This window comes from Bombus impatiens, unplaced genomic scaffold (genome assembly GCF_000188095.3).
Source record: "Bombus impatiens unplaced genomic scaffold, BIMP_2.2 scf_0418, whole genome shotgun sequence".
Taxonomy (NCBI): Eukaryota; Metazoa; Arthropoda; class Insecta; order Hymenoptera; family Apidae; genus Bombus; species Bombus impatiens.
In genome coordinates, this window is record NT_176837.1 from 2004128 (window position 1) to 2026583 (window position 22456).

Genomic DNA, 22456 nt, shown 5'->3' on the forward strand with positions numbered 1-22456 from the left:
GCCAGCTGTATTTAGATGCGAAATACGCATGTACTACCGCGCCGAACGCCATTGTACGTTTATTAAACGCGTACCCCAGACCAGCTTTCGGAAATATATGAGGCGATTCATTCTTATTTCTTGGTAGCGTGATTCCAACAAAAGCGTGAAAACGCGCTATAAACCACTTCCACGAAGAGTCATCCGATTGTTGGCGCCTTGAAAGTGTCTTATCTAAGAACTGATATAATTTTAGCCAATTTTCATGATCAGTGAATAGCCTGAAATTATACTATTAATTTTAAAAGTAAGAAAATGTTTTTTAAATCTCCAACGCGGTTATACCTATGAATAAGAAAGAACACATAAACCAAAACTGTCACTCAAAACCTTGCAACTTTACAACAATGTTGCATTCAACGTTTGATTTAAAAGTTATACAGGTTATTCAAAGTTGCTGTGCGTGCATATAATTTCATCATTAAACGTCATGTTACGATTGTAGACACGATAAAAACAGTCAAACAAGTCTTTCCAAAAGACATCAGTACCTACTTTTGCACGTTGACGTAATGCATCAAGTACTCACCGAACGCACGAAACTTTTATATATTAGGTTGTCCGAAAGGTTTCTTTCGTTTTATAAGGAAATAATAGACGCACAATGTTTTTTGTTTTATATCAGTTTATTGAATTATGCACGAACATAATAATTGAAATATAACGAAATGGATCATACCTAATTCAATAAAATAATATAATACAGAAATTGTTGTTCATTTATTATCACCTTATGAAACGAAAGAAACTTTTCCAACAACCTAATAATATTATTAACATTTCGAGAAAAAGATTTCCACTGTCCACCATGTACTCCTCGGAACCCAAACAATATTCATTGTTTCTGAACATTTGTTTTTCAGAGTTTACTACATTCATTACTCGTAAACATTTGTTTGAAAATTTGGCCTATTTCATATCTAAATGCCATTAAGACCACTTTCACGTGAAATTCAAAAAGAATAAACAAGCAATCTGCTAATTTGACGTAATTAACAGGCTTTTCTTTGTCACCAAACAATCAAAGTCTAAAATGTGGACAAAGTGTGGAGCGCGAAAGGAACAGCACAATTTGCAACAAAACTGCGTTGACTAACGTCGGCGAAGGGAAAAGCAAAGTCTCGTGGGAAAACGTACTGGCGCGTCGCACCTGCGTAGACAGTTATTCACCGCGAAACAGTGACAGTTCGATTTTTTTCGGCTGCGGCATTTTTTCTTTTTTTTTTTTTTTTGGTACAACGCGGTGGACGCAACTACCGATGATTGATTCCAATCAATGACGTTGCCGGTGTATTTTACAGAAAAGGGAATCGGGCGTGCGAGGGCTCGAAATAGCTGCAGGGACTCTTGCAACAGTATCGTCGATCCATTACACGGTTTAACGTTAGCGTTAAGTGCAGGCGGCTATACATACAGGTGTCAGAGCATCGTAGGTAATAGTGCTCCGTCCTAGAGTGCTGTAGGTGTTTCGTATACCAATGGAAACCGATTACCGTGAACCCGTCTACGATCCCCGAGATTACCTTTGATACTGGAAAACGAAAAATCAAAATTAAAAGCGTCGTAAAGGAATATTCCTGTTGCGATTTAAATTTTGCATTTTTCTATGTATTCTTGGCAGACTGTGAATATTTAAACAGCTCAGAAAGGAAAATTAAAGAGTCTTTGATCGTTGAGTTTCTAAAGCGTTGGGTATATTTAAATTATTATATTTAAATTATTAGGTAGTTAGATATGAAATTGACGTCAAAGTTTCTACTTTGATTTGGCTTGTATAATTGTGAGTAATTTGAACAGAAAATTCAAGGTAATCTGTGGTGAGAGCGGAATCCAGTAATAATTAGCAGCGGTATAAATCAAGATTTTATTGTACGATTTTTACAAGTATCATCCTTTTAGTTTCACAGTTAAAAGAACATGATGAATTTTGGAAAATAATAGGTATAGAATATAGTATCATAGAAAACAACAGTACACTGACTTACACGGCTATATGATTCTCAGCCAACCGATCGTCAAAATTCATTTTAGTAATTCATTGCAATAATAATAAAAAGAAAGAAGCAGATAAATTCAAAGAATGAACGCATGTAAAATTGATCAAACCTCTTACAAACGTGACTCTAACGACGAGAACGTCGTGTTTTCCACTTAGCGGGACACCTTGTAATAACGTGGATATAACTTTCGGGGAAATTGAGCAGTCAGCAAACAGAGTCGAATTTGCAGGCAAACAAGATTTTCATAAACAAAGTAAAAGTGCACGATGAAGAAGCTTAGCGTGGATTGAGTTCGGTTACAAATTGCAATGGCTGAACGAACCGTGACACGATGCCCTGCCGATTAACTACACAATCGAGCAGCCGCAACGAAAAAGCTCTATTATTGGATTTCGTTTAACCTTACGAATATCCCCATAAATATTTATCGAAACGCCTTCGTGAAAGTCAGTCGATTTCATTGAACCGTGTCCCGGCAAGCCTCTTTCGTGAAACATTCCGGCTCCTGTTCTCACCGCTCGCCTCTCGTCCTCTGAATCGTATCCACTCGGGGAAAACTTTATTTCTGAAAGTAGAAAACTTGTCGTCGGATCGATTTACACCGTAAACGATGATCAGCTCTCTCCCCCGCGGAAAAATGTAAATGTTCTGGAATCGACGATCGCGTTTACCACTACGTTAAACTTCTTCGATGTAATTCGGATCCATAGTAAACAAAATGCGAACGAATAATGAAATTCGGATTTTTCTCGTTTCATTTGTGGAAATGATAACAAACAAAGTTTGTCAACAATTGATTTCACTTATTTTTCAAATTACAAATCGCTTTTCATTTTGACCCTTTCTTTTTGTTGTTGACTTGTAAATAATTGAAAATCAAATCGATACGATCCAATCGTTTACTAATTAAGAAATAATATGTACATCGTACGTTTCATGTTTCACAAAAATTGTTTAATGTAGGACAGTTCTCATATGAACGTTTTAGCCTTGGAAAATTGGATTTTGCTAGGTATATATTAATAAATGTCGAGAAGTTTGGGCTTTATGTTTTAATCTGATTTCAAAATTCCTTTTGATATGTAATTTTAATATGTAATAAACACATTAATTCGCATTACGAATGGAAAGAGGAGGAGTTTCATAGCTTTGGTATTAAAATTTGGATTAGTTTTGTTCAGATGAACCGAGCAAACAGAAGAGTTATTTATATAATCAGAAATGAAATTGGAATTAAAACTGTATCTGTGAGATTAGTTCTCGAATGTATATTGACCAATATTTAACCAACATTTTATCAACAAATTTACGTAGTTCTACTTTTATTCCAATATCCTTCACTCTCCCGCAAAGATCTAATAATAACGTTGTTACCTAATTACTACATAATCGAACATAAATTTTAAACTTTCACCAAAGTCAAGCTTCAACATCCATTGTTTCTATGAAATTCGTTGTTTCTCACGCATGTCGTACAGTATTTTACAAAACGCGAACGGACAATTGAATGAGGAGAAGTAAACGAGGACGAACAATAAACTAAAAAGAGAGATACGCTCCGGTGCAAACAGTCAATGAGCTTCATAATTCCGCGACATTATATTATGGTTTCCTCTTGGCCGGTTCGCATTCACGCGGTGCATTGCCGTCAACGTTCCAGCAAAGTGTTGACGGTCGACGTAATTAAACAAAAGCTTAATTTACAGAGAGACCGGCGAAGGTGATACGAAATGTTCGGTTCGCCCCTCTGGAATCCTTTATTCGCGCCCTTCCGTCAGTTTATTAATGCGCATTGCGAGCGTGCCAACGCGGCCAAAAATTTTCCGTGCAATTAAACCGATTTGTATTTTCGGAAGTGGCGGCATCGCTGATAGCTCGCCCCGACGCGGTAAATCACCTTCCTGTCACACTTTTTTTTTCCGCGAATGCAGAATTACTGGGATCGCGAGAATAAATTGTAATATAAATTTTTCGTTTTTGTTGAAAGTGATAATACAACAATGGCGATAAAACATCGTGTTTGGCTTGTCTCTGTTTTTACTACACGCCGACAGAAGCATGCTGAAATGGACGCTAACGAGGGGCTAAGCCCTTTCATTGAGAATTATTTTAGTATCTATAATTTTGAAGAATCAGAATCACTCTTTTCATCAGTTTAATCAAATAACCTTTTTCATAAAACGATTGGAAGGTCTGACCTATGCAAATCTATGCAAGAAGGATCATGTTTAAAAAAGTATAAAAAAGATGTAACTGCAGAATGCATGCTGTGTGTTGTACTCGTAAAAACATATGCTACTGAAAGTATAACTTATTCTCTTTAAAGTATTCCCTTGTTTCCTCCAACCTACTTTCTAATGGAAGTTAGAAAAAAATAGAAACACCAGCTGCGGAGGAAGCTTCGCATAATTTTTACGAAAACGAAAGATCTCTTAATTTAGAGTTAGAAATAAAAGAGATATTTATAATATTACAGAAATAGAAATGGAAAGTGTGTTACTATTACGATGATTAATTTTTGATAACTAATGTCTCAATTGGAAATCGTCCCGAAACAATTCGCAATCTGGACTCGAATTATAAAGTTGTATAATTGGAAATGAAATGGAACATAAGAGACGCGACACACGTTCAGAATTACTGCTCGTGCTCGGCTAGGCACGCGATTGTTCAAAACTTTTCTCCGGGTTATTCACCCTCTGTGTCTGTGGCTCTCTAAAGGAAGAAATAATTGTGTACCTGGAAGACTGTTTCTTTTTCATTGGTTAACTGCGGCAAAAAATTGCCTGTAACAATATTCGCGATAATATCGGGCGATGCGAAAAGTTCAGCGAGTAATTGACGTCAGCGCAACCAAGAGCTCGCATTGCATGTGACCGTTTGCTGTGTTTGCTCGCCGATTATTCCTCCATTTGTTTAAAAATTCTATCAGGCTTTTTTCCACTGTTCAAAGCAATTGTGTAATCACGTTTCCAGCTTATTTTCTATGGATTAATATTTTTTTGCCACGTGCACTGGTCAGGTTATAACATATGAATTACAGATTAACATTTTAATTGGTTATTTCATTTAACTGTACTATGTAAAAACATACCTCCTGAAATGTATTAACTAGGTTCAAATCTCTTATTAGACGTTTTCTTTGTTTGACTTATTAAAAGAATTTTTATTTGCGAACGTTAGATTATTCAAAGAAATTAGATAAAGTGGCCATATAATTTTATTGTATATTCTAAAGTATATATACAAGAAGAATATAAATTCAATTCTTTTACTTTATTAGGTGGAATTAATAGTAATTATTAATTGTTTAGTTATTTATATAATTCTTTAATTGATTTAACTTCTAAATGTTTAAATAAGATTTAAATAAGTACTTTTATCGTTACAGTAATATTAATTTAAGCAATGAGCAACAAAGATATTTCGAATATTGCGACACTCGAAAGGTATTTCCAGTTTATTACAGGATATAGGGCAATTTACAATTTGTCCGACATATGTAATGAATTATTCTATCTTAGAACACGCGTATTTTAACGAACCTTATTTATACGATTATTTATAGGGGTAAACTCGTTCTTGGTGGCTTGCAACGTTGCATAATCTAAGGAAACACGAATTGGCAGTAGGTTTACGAGCCAAGATTGCACGATTACAGCAACACTTGACCCACTATCGACTCGTTAAACTTCCGTCAACGTATACTCTTGGAAATATTCCAGAAACTTTTGTAATAAGACATTCCCATAATCGAAATAAAATTACACACGTAGCCTATTAACATTTATCCTTCGATTCTTGCGATTCTTACGTCAAAATCAAAACTCCATGTTTCTTTTATGCTTTATTCTTCGCCAATCAAGAGACAAACGTAGAATCTAATTTTGCAGAACGTAAATTTAACGAAACAAAAGATTCGAGCTTTCTAATAAAACGAGGAACGATCCATTCTATCGATTTCTCTGAAGAATCGTGTTTATTAATCCTCAAATATCGCGAGAAGACAAGCGTATTATATGTGTGTGTGTGTATAGATAATAAAATTACACAGAATCGTAGAATGTCAAAATGTGACCAAATCGTGTCTTTTTTTTTTGTTGGTTAACTGCAGAAAGAAATTTGTTTATAACAGTATTGGGAATAGCAGATGACGCAAGAAGTTTTGCAAGTAACTAATATCAGAAGAATCAACATAAACGTGACTAATGTAATTAAAAATTGAAAATTCCAAAGCAAAAGATAGATGACCCGTCCTGTCGATCTCGTTTAAAACAGTGAACGTTATCCTCAGAAACACAACGAGGAGGCAAGTGTACCGATCGTATGAATTTTGTATTCTCCAGATAAATTAGGTCATCCGCGCATGATAACTGAATTTTCTGGTTAAAAGGCAATCATCTTTGCCACACTTGCGCCTCTATTAGCCACGTCGCTCTTGAATAATTTTCGGGAAATTGCTCGTATAATGGAATATTCGCTCGATCGTCACTCTGTTAGTTACATTATAACGACACGGAAAAATGTAGAATTAGCTGACGCGTCCGGCCGGTAATTGCTTCGTCTATCGTTGCCCTGCGTGTCAGCCCGTGGACGTCGCTTTAGGTCGTAATAATTTCACCGTCGAAATTTTTCGTCGCCGTGGGAAAAAAGTGGAGCTCGTCGCCAGAATGACATCGCCGGAGGAGGCGTCGCCTCGATTTCGCTCCACGAAATTTACGCGAAACTCCACTTTTTTCTTTCTCCCGCTCTCGTTGCTCGTCTACCGGGTTTGTCGACTGAACTTGTGCATCTAAATTGATGTTCGCTCGAATTTGTCTACAGTTTTTTGATTAATGAGTGTTTTAGACTGAGTCGTTTGGTCCTATACTGTACTGAAAAGTGCAATCCACTTTGACGGTATTATTGGTTTTTTGCAGGATTTCTGCTAGATATATTTCATAGCGAAGTTAACTGACGAACGTTGAGTTCACTTTCGGTGAACTCGTGTTTTTTGAGAATTTTACAATAAAAATTATTAGATTTGTATATGAGTTGTGTTTATAAGATATTGTATATAAGTACATGTAATTTGGTATGGGTATATTTTAATGCAGATGGTTTGAAATAAAATTTCACAGTAAAAGATTAATGGTTCGTCAACAGTAAATTCAGAGTTCCTAGCGTGTCTTTTCTTTCCGTTGTGGTTTCTTTCACTAAACTTCTTCTATTTCCTATTATTGTTTCGTAAGGACATTCATTGTAATATTTTCTACATGAAATCACGATAAGATATAACGCAAGCTTCGTATTAGGTTGTTCGAAAAGTGTCTTTCTTTCACAAACGTGTTTTTTTACAACAGTACACCTTCATATAAACGTGAAACCAAATCTGTGAAATGTCGCGGTGTTTATCTCAACAGGACAAAATGGATCGTACGTAATTCGACAAAATAATATAAAACAAAAAACGTTGTGCGTCTATTATTTCCTCATAAACCGAAAGAAACTTTTCGGACAACCTAATAATATACGGTAAAAGATGATTAACCATTGATTAACATTTGATGTGCTTTGATGAGAAACCGGATTACCACATATATGCACTATTACAATAATTAAATCAAATAACCAACATAGAAAAAATACATAGATTTCAATCACGTAATACAATTAAGGAAAATCGCTATTTGAAAAATACATAGACGAGTCAAGATGCGAAATATTTCATTAACGTTTTATCCTCCTATAACTGGTTTCAATAAACCAATACATATCCTCACGTGCCACACGCTTCAACAATTCAGCCTAATCACATCCAAATTCCAAGCAAAACCCCTCTTAAATCAAAACAGAAGGAAAACCGTAAAATCGCTCCATCCTCTATCGATTTCCCATCCCCTTCTAAGAAAAGATATACAACCTCATATTCGAATTCTTTCCGCGCTAAAGCGCGCTACGCGCCACGACGTGCAAGCCAGGTGCAAGAATCGTGCGCGCTTTCGTGTCCGGTGTTTTAAACGAGAATAAAACGAACTTCAGAAACGACACGACGTGGTGCTTATCGAGGGAACGCATTCTCCCGGCCATTTACAAGCGCACACACGTTCGAACACGGGCGTGCCATGCCACGGCGAATGCGTTTATCGACGTGGCCCGTGCGGCCTGGAAACAGGATCACGGCTCTCTCGAGGCGTAGGTATTCATACGGACGAGCGGCACACGGCTGATCTACCGGGATTCGTAGTGACAATAATAGAGGGAAATCGATGCTGTCGTGCGAGCCGCATGCGCCCGCCGCGCGACTAATAATGCGTAATAATGCATCGCTACATATGTACGAATATTATCCGCCGTGTATAACCGGCCGTGTAGCCGGTGTTGATGATGATGATGATGATGATAGGGCCATACCGCCACCTCGGATACCTGTACCAGCTTCTGCCCTCGATCATGTTGTTACCGTTTCCAGATTAGCGTAATTATCGGCGTATCGATCAGTCGACGTAAACGAGGATTTAGATTTAGATTTAGATTTTCCTGCGGAGATCTGCACGGGGTGGCGCCGATAGAACGTACGAGAGCGTTTTACTTGTTTCGCAGGAAATTATGGTTGAAACCAGATAGGCCAGATAGAATGATCAGGGAGGAGATCGTTGGATTAATTTGAAGTTCAACGAGCCTATCGATATCCCGCTCAACGAAATCGCGATGGTTTTGAGTAATTCAATGCCCCGCGAAGGGTGAACGCGTAATCTTGTTTAAAGGATTGTATCATACGATGAAAAATCGTCCGGGGTTGTGTGATTTAGGGGAATCGCGTTTGTTAGGAGTTTTAGATTGTGTGAATTAATTTGATTCGAATTATAGCGTAGATGTGAATGGTGTTAATTAAAATTTGTCTTCTGTGTGAAAGTAATTGAAATTGATCGTCTCGCGTTGATTTCTCTCCCCTGTTTGTGAGTTCCTTTCAACGAATTGGAATTTAATAATTGATAATAGTACAACTTTCTTTTTTGACATTTTTGAGATAGTTTAGTCGTGTATGTGTATACAATTATATAATTGTAAAAAAAAATTAATTTATTCTTAATATTCTTTTCAGAGAAACAATTTAAGTATAAAATATGTCATTTCAAACATTTATTCTTTTTATTCGGAAAACGATCGGTTACTATAAGTACCCTGTTTGAGACTAATTCATCGAACATTTTCGATGCCGCCAGTGCCGCGGATGATCCCTCGAACGATCGGCGTTCCAACAAAGTTGAGTGGCAGTGGCGCCCTTCGTGCATACATATTTGTCGAGAGTTTCCGATATGCACATATTTGGGAGGAAAATCGATCATGGCTGTAGCGAAGAAGCGGCAGTTAAAAACGTAGAAGAACGAAGCTGTTGCTTTGACGCGCTTTTCCATTACAGCTACATACTTTTCATCGCAAATTGTTCAAGCATCGTTTAATTATTATTATCGGCTTCTTCAAATGCAACTAATGTATCATACGGCAAATACGAAGCATCAAAAATACGACTGATATAATTCTCAGTACAAAAGCATGCGGTTCAATTTTTTATTTCATAACTAATTATCTTAGAAATTAATATAAATTACTTATTATAAAATAAAATAAAAAATATGATCTACAAAATTATTTTATAACGATACAGAATGTCCTTAAAACATCTCATTAGCATTTCTAAATTATTTGAGAAATCACGATTTTTTATTTTTTTAATTTTTTCTTCAAATTTCGAAAATTTTCGTAAATGAAAGATCGAAATTCATCGAGCAATCGACAAACAGAAGCCGAATGGAGTGCACGCTAATTCCAGGATAGTTTGCAAAGAAGCCATGCGGATTTCTCGGTGAGCCGATGTCACATCACGGTTTAGGTAGCAGAATGAGATTACGAACAGTTAACGATATTCCGTACGGACGGTAGGTAGGACCGAACTAATCTAATAACCGCGGAGATCGTAGTGGATGTGCCTCCTACTTCCCTCGTGGCAGCTTGTAGTTGAAGGCCTGATCGTACCTGCTTTCCTGACGATCTCGAATGAACTGACCCGGTAAACCTGGCGTCGCTTCGCTTTTCCACAATTAACGCTCGGTATCCGCACGAAGGACTCGTCCCTCGCGATGGACCGCAGTCCTAAAACAACGAAACTGACGCGTGCCTCGACTACCAGATCGCTCAACTGCCGTATTGACTCGGGTTCACGATCTCAGACCACCGATGTATCGTGATTTTAGAATCAGTACGCGGAGAGTTTGAAAGTGGACCGGGACCCAAGTTTTGTATTTAAATTTAGTTCCGCGTTCCACCGTTGTGTTTTAGTAGAATAGCAATGCGGTGTTCTTTTTATGAATAATTTAGAGAAATTGTGAGACGGAGAGGGCGTAAAAGAGAATAATGTAATATAATTAAACGATAACATCATCAAGAATATTTTTGTTATGGAAAGTTTCGATGGTTATTAAGTGAAAAAAGCAGAAAACAGTATTCGGTCCTGTTTTATGAGAAATATTCTTTTTTAATGGTAAGTCTGATTAAGAATTTTCTAGGAATTTGTATCAATGATTGAAAGGTTTGGATAGTAAGCCTATGAAGTTTTGAACAGGAACGATCAAACACAGAAACCTGGTGAATCTTCCAACGCATCCTGAATTCCTATCGTCAGCGAAGCACTCGCGAGATATAAAATTCGATGGGTCAGCACCACTGTCCACAACGTTGTTTCACGCTAACGAACGTTTATGTACACGCGTGACGCGCGGGAAAAAATATTTGCGAACGAACACACTTGCAAATGCAAAGGAATAACACATTCCAATAAATACACACTGTCACACTGGTTCAGCTTTCCAACTCGGTATTTCAAAAGTGTAAAAAGACATTATTTAAAAAATTCGAAAGTAAAAAGATTTATCTGTGAACTCGGAAGTTTTTGTCACGTATGAAAATGAAATTTTGATGTATTTGCCTTAATGAAATTTTATAATATTATCAATCGTCCTGTATTTTTAATTATATATATACATGTATTATTACGTATATAATATTTATTTCTGTTATAACAGAAGATTGTATATATCTAATCTGAATCTTATACTCTATTTTATAATCTAAATAACAAATAATATAACTATCTAAAAAACAAATTTTAATAACGATTTTAATTTCTCGCAAATGAAGTACTAAAATCTATGAGATTAATCGTTATTTATCATTAACAAAATATCATTTTTTGCAACGCTAAATGGCTCACTATATTCATATAGAATCCTCTCTTAAGTGGAAAGTTACCTATGCAAAATCGAAAATATTTTATATTTTCAGTTTACACTTGCAAACAGTTAAACGTAACAGACAGAAAGTAAAAAACATCGCGATAGTTAAATCGTATAATAAAATCTAGTGCTGAATAGTCCTCAACCCTCAGTGGCTTTTGACCAGACGACAGGGGACGAAAAAATAAAAGTGAAGTAGTACGGTCGGTAACTAGTCAGACACGATTGGAAATAGCCATAGTTTCCCGTTTCAAGATCGCACGTCACACGCAACTGCAGCCGGGTGTCCAGAACAAAAGGGCTTCAGACGGTTGTTTGTTACGCGGGTTCACGCAAAATTGCGCGCCCAGTTAACTTCGGACCCAGTCGAAAGTTATCCTAGATTGTGCTCTGGTCTCGTGGCTCGATAAGTTAATCTCCTCTGTCTGCTCCTCCGTGTGCTCGTGACACCGGCCTTTGATTTATTAGAACGTCGATCAGTGTCGCCCGATGGCCCGGTATCGAATTTCGAATGCGTCTGTTTGCCTGTCGCTCCTTTTACGAAGCTTTTGTAGAATGACGTGACAACCTCGACGCCGGGCGAAGGAAAATATTAGCCTGGACAAAGATTGCCTCTCTATATTGATTGCGACAGGACACAGCGCGACGCGTCGAATATGGACGTTAGAAAACTGAGAATCAGTTTGTTGATTTCTTTGCTTCGATCGGCTATCATAGAGACGATGATCGTTTTTGGTCCTTCGACAGTTTAATAAAGCGAAGAACAGTGCAGAATGTACGGCTTAGAGAAGACACCATGTGTTTCTCATATCAGGTATGAAAAGATAGTTTTAGTTCTTTAGGGATCGAAGATCACGAAGAGAAATAACGTATAATACTTTCACAAACGTGACATTATTAAGAGACATAAATCGATATAGAACATTGTTTTATCGAAATATAAAAGATTTATTGTAGGTTTCATAAAAACACGAAATATAAATCAGAGATATTAACAGAATTGTTATCATTTAAAAACAAGTTTAACTATTATAAATACCTCAAGTTCATCAAAATTTCATAAATTTGGAAAATTTAAAGGGAAGAAGAAATAGTAACGAAACATAATATTAAGCAAACCATTGGAATTTTCCTTTAAAAGTTCTCCTTACAAGACTGAAGAACGGCAATCAATAATGTAAACTAACTGAAAACAATTAAAAATATGTTATGTATAAATCTTACATATAATGAGATGTTACATATATGAAAATTAAAGACGCTACAATGTTAATGATAATCAAGACAATGGAAACTGATTCACGATACAGGATTTGATTACAAAAGAGAGAATACAGGACGATCAATCGATACTATCGACTCGTTAACAATTTTCGTGATTGAAATTAGCCACGTTAAAGCAGTTACGCCACAAAGAAATCTGTGGGCGGAACGCAATTCAAATTTCAATCACTAGCGGTACCCGGACCATGGAGATAATGTTCACTAGGGTGTGCACGCGTGTGTTAATAAGAGTATCAAATAATGCGCTTGTCCAAAAATCACTTTGGAAACCGCGCGCGCGATAAATGAACACCCGTGTATTCGAATCGATATAAATCATGCGCTCTACCGAGGCGCTGGTAATTAATATTCAGTGATTATCGGTAATCGAGTTCTTCCGGAGTAATTGAACGAGATTGAAATCATTCTACACGGAGAAGTTCATTAACATCACCGTAAATCATCAAATCGCCCACATACAATCGTAGTATTTTATTATTATATTTAAATATTTGGAAAATATCAATAACCGATTCTCGAAATAGATAGATAGAAATAAAAATACGACGAAGTATTATTAAAGTACTTGAGTAATACTGTTATTTTTGACGGTATGTATTTTAATTGCAAAATTGCGTTTTCATAATCATCATAGTTATAGATATTATATACTAATTTATCTGCTAGGTATCTTACTTTTTCTCATAAAACAATTTAGTTTCCTTTTTTATAAGATAACATTTAAAAAATAATCGTGTCAAGCGTTCAACGTATAACGTAGAGGAAAGATATAAAAAGATTGATAAAAGAAAGTTATATTTCAAATTACACGCGAAGCTACTATAAATACATTCTTTACAACAAACACACTTATCAATATTCTATAAAAAGAAAAGTACATTTCCAAATTTTCACCAAATTTTCTGTGTTTCTAAAGCATAATGCAACGGTTTGAAATTTCGATAGAACGATTCTACGCCAGATTCACCTGCGTGTGTATCGATCTCGTTTCTCTGATTATCATTTAAACACGGTCGACGCGAAGTACCCGAATGTACTCAGGGATCCTCTCGAATACCTGGAACTTCTTCGATCCATCTTCGTTCCATGAATATCTGCGATCTAAACGATCGTAGCGTAGTTAAGCGGACGGACGAGACGTATAATCGCATGGTGCAACCGGGTTTCCATGGGAATCCACGAAACAGGGCGGCCACGATAGGCTGCCGGAAAACTCATCAGGTATGCAGATATCAATAAAGGGGGATTCTAGACTAGGCCATAGCATCCGACGCCGTGCAGGATTCGATCGGCTCGTTCTGAGCAATTCGCGGCATGCTTCCAGTCGAGCAATACCAGCAGCATCGAAACCGTAAGGGTTGGCGCTATGCCGACCCCTTCGTTTAAGGGGGCAATAACATACCGTGCGCCACCCCCGAGGCACTACGAATAATGGAGCCTCTCGACTATCCATGATTAACGCGGCAATAACGATTATTTATAGGCCTAAAACAATGTTTCACGGTGTCCACCCCATAGCTGGACGGCCGGTCTCGTCCGCTTCTCCCGTGGTTTCTCTACGGCTTGAATCAGCAGTTAGTACTTTCTCCCCCTGCTCCCTTCTGTATTTGTAACTCTGTGCCACGCGACAGGTGCGGATTTATGCAAAAATCTCCGAATGTCTCCGTGGGGTGCCACTACGCGCCTAATTAATCGCAACCACTGGCAAACCATGCTCGTGTCCACCGTCTCGTATTATCGCCTGGCTACTGATTGGAAAACTCGACGGATTTAGCACCTGCGAAATTGGGGCTTTTATGAAACTCGCGCACAACGAGTCTACCCTTCCCCATTGTCTGTCTCTGTTTTACCTATTTCGAAGAGATATCGGTCTGGAAATGGTATTTCAGAGGGTAGGATTGGTCATCACGATGGACGTGATATTGGGGTAATTTACGGTACGTATCCGCGAGATTGGGTAGGTAGGGGTTAAGAGGGACTAACGTGAAATTTATGCAATTTTTGTCTCGATCGAAGATACACGTGCCATCTGATGTTACGATATTTTCATATCACCTGTGACCCGTGAAAGATTAAAAATGGGTATGTGTAATTATCGTTAAATAGAAAACTTCCTAATATTCTGTGTATTTCTATCGTCCCTTCTATAATATAATACGTATTAAATGCCAGGTAGAAACTTGAAATTAGTACACATTCCATAGGATCCAGCAATGTAGAAAAATTAATTAAAATATCAATCAAACTGATGATGAATTTATTTGCAGGAATAATTTCGAATCAATAGTGAATTTCACAGAAAATTTGCTATGAAATCCACTGAAAAGTAATTCTGAACTTTTGAATCTTTTATATCATGCATATACTTCATTAGTAAAACAATTGTTCTACTACCAATTTATATTTATTCAAACGCGCAGCGCCACACGTGCACGTATCCGCAAGGAAACAGTTCACGTGTCGAAAATCCGTGCGCGATGTCCCGGTTAATCCCAAACTTTTGATTACTTTCCCGTGGAATCCTTTCCAAAACCGGCGGATAGCTAGTCACTACGATTGATCCTTTCGACCGTATAACGAACTAGGAGGAAGTCCAATTTGAAATTTCTCTGGCTGGGTTCAATCAGCTTAACGAAAGAACGTCGCGGCAGGAGAAGAGCATGAGGAGGGGAAAAAAGGAGTCAGAGATCAGATATTTTTCATCCTGTTTACCACTGTGTGTGGATGGGAGAAGGGATACTTTCTACGACGTCATTGTTTGTACGGGTCAGCGGAGGCATAATAATAACCAGTGGTGGGGGATAGAATAAAAGAACAGAGAGTTTGGTCCAAGAAAACATATCCATTCCAGAGGGATAAAAGACGACTGAGGGAAACGTGGAGGAAACAAACTAAATATTACCAGGCAGAGGGGAAGAAACTAGAGGGAAAGACAAATAAAGAAGACAGAGAAACTCGAGAAAGTGGCGAATAGGTTGGATCGAAGAAGGAGAAGAAATAAGGTAACTTCTTTCTTTTCGTTCGTTCAGATTAGTCATGTTACTTCAGTTGAAGTCGCTCGAATTTACTTTCAAGTTCATATACATATTTCTGTAGTTAAATTATCTTGAAGTTATTCAAATTCAAATAATCCAGTTTAAAGTATGAAAGAAAAATGGATACTTCAAATGGTATTTATGATTTAATATCTAGAGTTGTATATTGGAAAAAGTGAAGAAGAGGGAATATAAAACTCATCTCGGAATGTTTATCGGAAAGTTTGAAGTTTACTAATTGTCAGTATGATTGTTCACGAACATTAAGAATATTATATCATCCAACAATTAGTGTTCCTTTCAAGGAATAGTTAAAAATGTTCTAACTTTATTTACAACTTGAAAGGATATTTCGAGTCAAAGATACCAGATTCACATTAATGAAACGTTTCGAATGCATTCGAGCAATTTGCAGTGAAATGACTTCATTTCGATTCAAATAAATGACATTCGCTATCACGAAGAAGTTTCAAATCGCTTAAATTGCTCCATTTAAATTGTTCGAACTCAAGTAACTTGACTAATTCGAACAAAGTTTTATACGAATGGTTCGATGATTTTCGACATTTTGCTTTCGATAATTCGGCATCGAAATTCCATTGCTTTGCTCCGCTACTTTGGGCCACGCTCGTCCGGGATGAATATTATTTGCGATAAGAATTTTTCGTATTTCGGGGAGGAATGGTCAGGGTCGAGCGGTCATTTCTATGCGGACGTCGGAGCTCGCTGGTGCGTGCTGGTTCAGCCGTAACCGGCAAGCAATTTCCCAAAGAATCCGTAGAATTCGATGCATACCTATGGGCTCCCGAACGGATGAATAAATTAGATATACGTCGCTGACGTTATATCATCGCTGATACATCCGAATGGATTGGATTCAGTGCGGAATTCGTTATCGTCCACGATATTACTGATACGGTTGTTAACGGCACGCTTAAGGTCTTGTGTTTCCTTATGAAAGTGGAAACGCAAACGCATGCTCTGAACGCATAACTATAAGAAAGAAAGAGTAACGTTGAATGCAAATGATACTAAATGTACTGTAAGCTGTAATGAAAATTTTATGTACTGTTTTCATGTAGTTTGAAGAGTATTAAAGTCGAAGAAACTTGTAGTCAAAGAATTTTTAATTAATTAAATCAATATATTAAGAGGTATTTTGTTACATATTAAATATTCTAATTATTAAATCAAATTATTCCTCCACAACTTTTGTACATAACTTTATAAAACGTATCATAGGAGTATTTGTGTTAGTATTGAAGTATTGTGTTAGTATATTTGCAAATGATTAATTCTGACAATAAGTGGTTGGATTTTTATTTGCCGCAATACAACTACGTATATTGAGAACAAGATTACCACCATCCACTTATATCACTTAATATAATCGAGTTATTCTTCCAACATTCGTACGCGATCCTTTCTGTTTCATATTTTACAGTGAATTTTGATTGAATCTCTACATTATTACTGCAAAGTGTAGAATTATACACGTGATTACAGGTAGCTGAAACGAAAGACACCGCATACATTACGTAGGAGATTCGAAGGAAAGTCATAATGGGGCTCAGGCCACGAAAGCTGTTAGGGTTGACAAATACGATACAATACTACTGCATCTCCTCTCTCTCTCTCTCTCTCTGCCCCTCTGTGTTCTACGTATACGTGTACTAAGCTGGCCGATCGTAACAGTGAATGATTGACAGTGTGGAGATGGGAAATAGAGAGCAGAAATAGCAAACCGTATCAATCAGACATGGGAACTTAGCCATCGACGTGGGTATAGCAGCTCTCAGGTTCAATGAATTATTTACAACGCTTACACGTTTCTACGTAAAGATAGGAGCATGGTAAATTGAAATGGAAGCTTCTTCGTACATTTATCGTTTAGCTATGAATTTAACCAAGACTGATCATCATCATTCGCGAAACTTTTCCATTATGATATTTTATTAGTAAAATTTTGAAGATGCACAAATATTGTTTCTCTAATAAGTATAATGTAGTATCACCACTCTCTAATGTGGTAGATTAACAATTATATAAATTAACGCATACGACTATATTCAACAAGTTGTCTCGTCTTTCACTTATATTTTCTTCTTCTGCCCATTTCCTGTTTTTTTCATATTACATAATCACGATATATCCCCACCAATAATTCGATGCTCTATGGAGTTCTAATAGTCAGACAAGTTTTGAATCTATTGTCTAATCTACTACGTGTACACTATGAAACGTGATTTACGTCGTACATTCCAATTGTCCTGTGCATTATTTCAGGCCGTGGAACAACGTTCGCTCGAAGATGAATTAAAAGTTTTCACGTCGACAACGGGTGGCCCGTGAAGTAAATGCACGAAAGGCAAGCACGGCTGCAAACAGTGCGGCATCGACAAACGAATGTAAACGAGACAGAGTGCGATAATTCATGCAACGAGAGTTTGATACTTGTTTACGTGTGTTTGTCTTTGCTTCTCGATGTTGTTGATGCAACTACCGCGGTGTTCTTTCCCAAGTATGCGCGTGTCTATTAAGGTGTTCGTTTCTATACCTCTTTCTTTCTAACACTGTCTTTTAATGCAAATTACCTTTTATTAATTATTTGGTTTTTGATACAACTAGTTAAATATCTTTTCCAATTACAGTCATAATTTTTATATCTTATATTATAAAAATTTGTAATCGTATAATCTAGGCAAATTCAAGAGCAGATTTATTTATTATAAATCACCATAAATCTCACAGAACTTTCTATAGCATATTAAATATAAAAATTATTTTCAAGAATTCATTCTTCTCACATGATATCCTCAATGGATAATGATATAATGGCAAATACAATTTTTACACAGAAACGAAAATAGGTAATGTTTTATTGGATCGCTGATAGTTGATCCATAAATATAAATACGACATAAAATATTATCATATTTATAAACTAAATTATAGGTGGAAAATTATTCAGTCGTGTCAATAATAACAGGTATTTCATAAACAGATGAATGAAAGGTAGTTCGTTGGTTACGCCAAAATTTCCCCTGCTCGTTCAACGTCCAATCGCTACGATGTCACGTTTAGCAAATCACTCGGATGTTAATTCGTTTTTACAGCGGACAACGAGGCCGGGAATAGGACAGCGGGGAAATCGATAAAACCAATAAACTCTGGCAATAACGTGCTAATATCCTGAAGACCATTCTCGCCTACGGCATTTCTCCACCCCTTTACTGCCTCGTAAAGTGTAAACGATGTCCGAATGCCTTTGTAATTGCTTCTCTATGACTTGCTCTTGTCAGCGGACTCGGTCGTGAAATAATATCTATAAGTAGTTCAGTGTGGTGTAGCCGAAACTAACCATGTACTTGTATTACAGTCGAAAAATCAATGGTAAATATAGTATTATAAAATAAAGAATGCTATTTGACGTAATATTTCGGAAACTTTTAACGTTTGATTTGAGATTTTTATTGAAATATTCATTGCAGTTACGAAAGATTTACTAAAAAAAGTTAGAATATTAAATGCAATAATTTGCTTCAAAAATTCGAATTTATTGTTAGTGAATTTTTATTTAATGTAAGGACCAACGAAAGATAATTGTATATTGGCACAATCATCCGTCACAATGAAGTACGAATATGTGTTTAATTAAAGAACGATGCATAATAAATAATAAGATTGTCTGATCGTTAAGAAGTTACATAAGATTATATAGTTAGATAAGATTGTATAATTATGAAGTATAAAGTCGAAGATTTCACTTTATTGGATATAATATTAAATAATTTAATATACCATGGGAAATATCGAAGTAATATTTTGTGAATCCACAAAATTGTTCTCATCTTTTAAATTTATAATTTGGTAATGCAGAGAATTTCACGATCGAAAATTTATACAAAATCCAAAGCGACAGATAATACATCCCAATTGAAGCTAATTTATAATAAACATTCATATTTTAATCGATTCCCAGCGTCGTTCAAATAATTCAGCTACCTTGCAGTTCATTCGAAATCACGAATAATTGCCATTAATTACTAATACAATTATTCTATAACATACAGTGAACGTGTCGTCGCAATGGATTCAATCGATCTTTTTACCTAAACATATCGCGATGAACATTCAATATAATTAACATTTGAAATCTAAATTAAACGCAATATATCCTTTCATTTTCATCGAACGTAAAAACCACAATAACAAAATAAGCAACGCCGCGATAAATTATTTGTACGTGTTCATTGGATTATTTTCAAGAAAAAGAGTAATCCTGGAAATATCGGCGGATCAGCCGTTAATCTGACGTGAAAAATCTCACTCCAAATAATCGCGTATTTTCGACTAAAACACTAACGACATCATTTATTAAGGCACTAGCTGATTGAGTGGCTTTTTAAGGGAAAGTTCAAATATTAACGTTCATGAAAATACTAATTGATAGATTTACCGATAATCCAAGAAATCAATACCAAAATTTACTGACTACAAATCGAAAATACTCTCGAATTAGCGGTATCTGATAGCTCATTCCCTTTTTCAACTATTTCATGTCAAAACGCTTCCTTTAACCGCAAAATGACATACGACACGGATAATTAACAAAAATTCTAATCACATTTTTTCTCTATAGTCTTCGATTACATAGTAGACATATTTAACTTCCAATCCATTTTCTCATAAGCAAGCAAACAAAATATAATAGAATCTTATTTTTGAAGAATTTGTAACAACAAAATCCTAAATTCTAAAGGAACAGAATCGTCAAATCATTTTGATATCATTATTTCTAAACAAATCGTTTTAAATAGGAGTCAGAAAATTCATTTGAAAATTTATATAGTTGACACGGACGTCAGAAAGAGAAGCAAACAACTAGTTCGATTTAGGGTGCGAGGAAGACTACATAGTTTCACGACCTGTCGTGTTACGACTGCCGTCGATCCCGAGAATTAGGGAATTAAATCGAGCCACTACGCCCACCTTCTACACCCCCTTGCACCTGACGTATTTCAAATACGGGCATTGGATAGGAGGGTCGGACGTCTGACGGCAAGTTCACGAATACATAGATGCTCGAGTCGCTCGACGCTGGAGGCGCGTAGTTACTTGCCGGCTCGACGGCATTATTGACAGGAGAAGGCCAAGTGTGTAACTTTGTTGGGTTGAGACTAAGGAGAAGCAACCTTGTGCGTCGAAACCGCTATGGGGCTCACCGAATTCCCGCATACCGATGGAAAATAATTATTGTGTACATGGAACCATTAAGATGACGTTTATCAGTCGAGAATCATAAACGTCTCGTACGTTAAATTGATTTTCAATGTTTCTAGTCTGTGATTAGTAAAGTGGGATCTATTAAATTTCAGCAATTGAAGGGGTTGTTACTATAAGATGGCGAATTTCAGATAGTAAACCAATCATGTTTGATTAAGCGAACAAAAACTAAATCAGAGACAATTTAAGTCAAATCAGTTTGAAACGTATGATAAATTAATATTTGTATTAGTAAAGTTTGACATTTTTTAATATGAAACCTGTATTTCTCTTTTTCTTCCGATAAGTACAATTTAGACATTGGATTTGCCTTGTTATTGCTGTAAAATCTTTTTTTTTCCTCCTTCAACTTTCACTTTCAAGGCATCCTCGCCATGAAGTCATTTGATATCTGTCAACCAACGAAGTTTCGAACTTCTAACCATAGGTTTTCACTTTGATCTAAACATAAGAAATTAATTAACTATTTAATAGAAAATATCTTTTTAATTTGATTTTAATTAATTTTAATTAACTTTTAATAAATTCACTTAATTTTAATCTAATCATTTATAAGAAATAAATTATTACAAACTACTGAGTGACAATGCAGTGATATAGCAGTAAAATATAGTTTACGATGATCAAGAAGTAGAATAAGACTTTAATACAGACATATAGAGATTTACAGTATCAATACAGTTACAATTACAATATTTTAAAAACGACAGTAACATTTATAGTATATTTAATAACATATTTGATTGTACGAACTATTACGTCATAAGAAGGGATGCTAAGTTCCCTGGGAGTTCGAGTATTAAATCTTACGTTCAGGGGATTATTGGTATCGAAATCAACGATACTGGAATCACCGGTATCCGATATAGTTTCATAACCATCGAGTTCTATAATGTATAGATCGTTAGTTCCGTTTCCGGCTATTCCAATAGACTCATGTTCCGTGAATACGAGAATCCTCTGCAATGATCTTTGAGGCTAGCAGGTTGTGACCACGAACATTAAAGTGCCAAGTGTTGTTTCTAACGATCGCAGACGTGTCGGTATCGATACCAATATCTTTGCCAATAGGTGTCGCCCGAAATGGGTTTGAGAAGCACCGTGGAAATTGTGCCATTTGATAAAGCAATGATGCGCAGATTGCACCATTTGTGGAACATGCTAGACTACGACGAAAATTTGAATCGATCAACTTTATTTTTTTTATCAATTTCGTTAGACAAGTACGACTTGTTTCCATAAATTTATTCATCGCAGGATGACAAAAATAATGGTAAACTCTAAGAGTTTAAAAAAAACGTTTCAACGTATGGAGTTGATTAATGTCGTTTTATTATCATTTATATCATTCTACGTAATCTGTTTCTTTTACGAAAATAGCCGAATATATAGAACTTTCGGGAAATAAAGTAACATGTATAGTAGATCGACGTTCTGAGAATTAGAAACGTAAAAAAGGAATATTATAAATATCAGAATCATATTGGGAGGATCAGAAGATAATCCGATTACAACATTCATTTCAAATGTCCCACGCAAT

At 36.2% G+C, this 22456-nt stretch overlaps 1 long non-coding RNA gene across 1 annotated transcript in view; it reads right to left on the reverse strand.

Moving 5' to 3' along the window:
- Positions 1-749: 749 nt before the first annotated feature.
- LOC117151776 overlaps positions 750-22456 on the reverse strand; it is a 121759-nt gene continuing 100052 nt past the window's right edge. Inside the window, exon 3 of the long non-coding RNA XR_004461894.1 lies at positions 750-1570. This is a non-coding gene — a long non-coding RNA (uncharacterized LOC117151776). The remainder of the gene's footprint in view (positions 1571-22456) is intronic.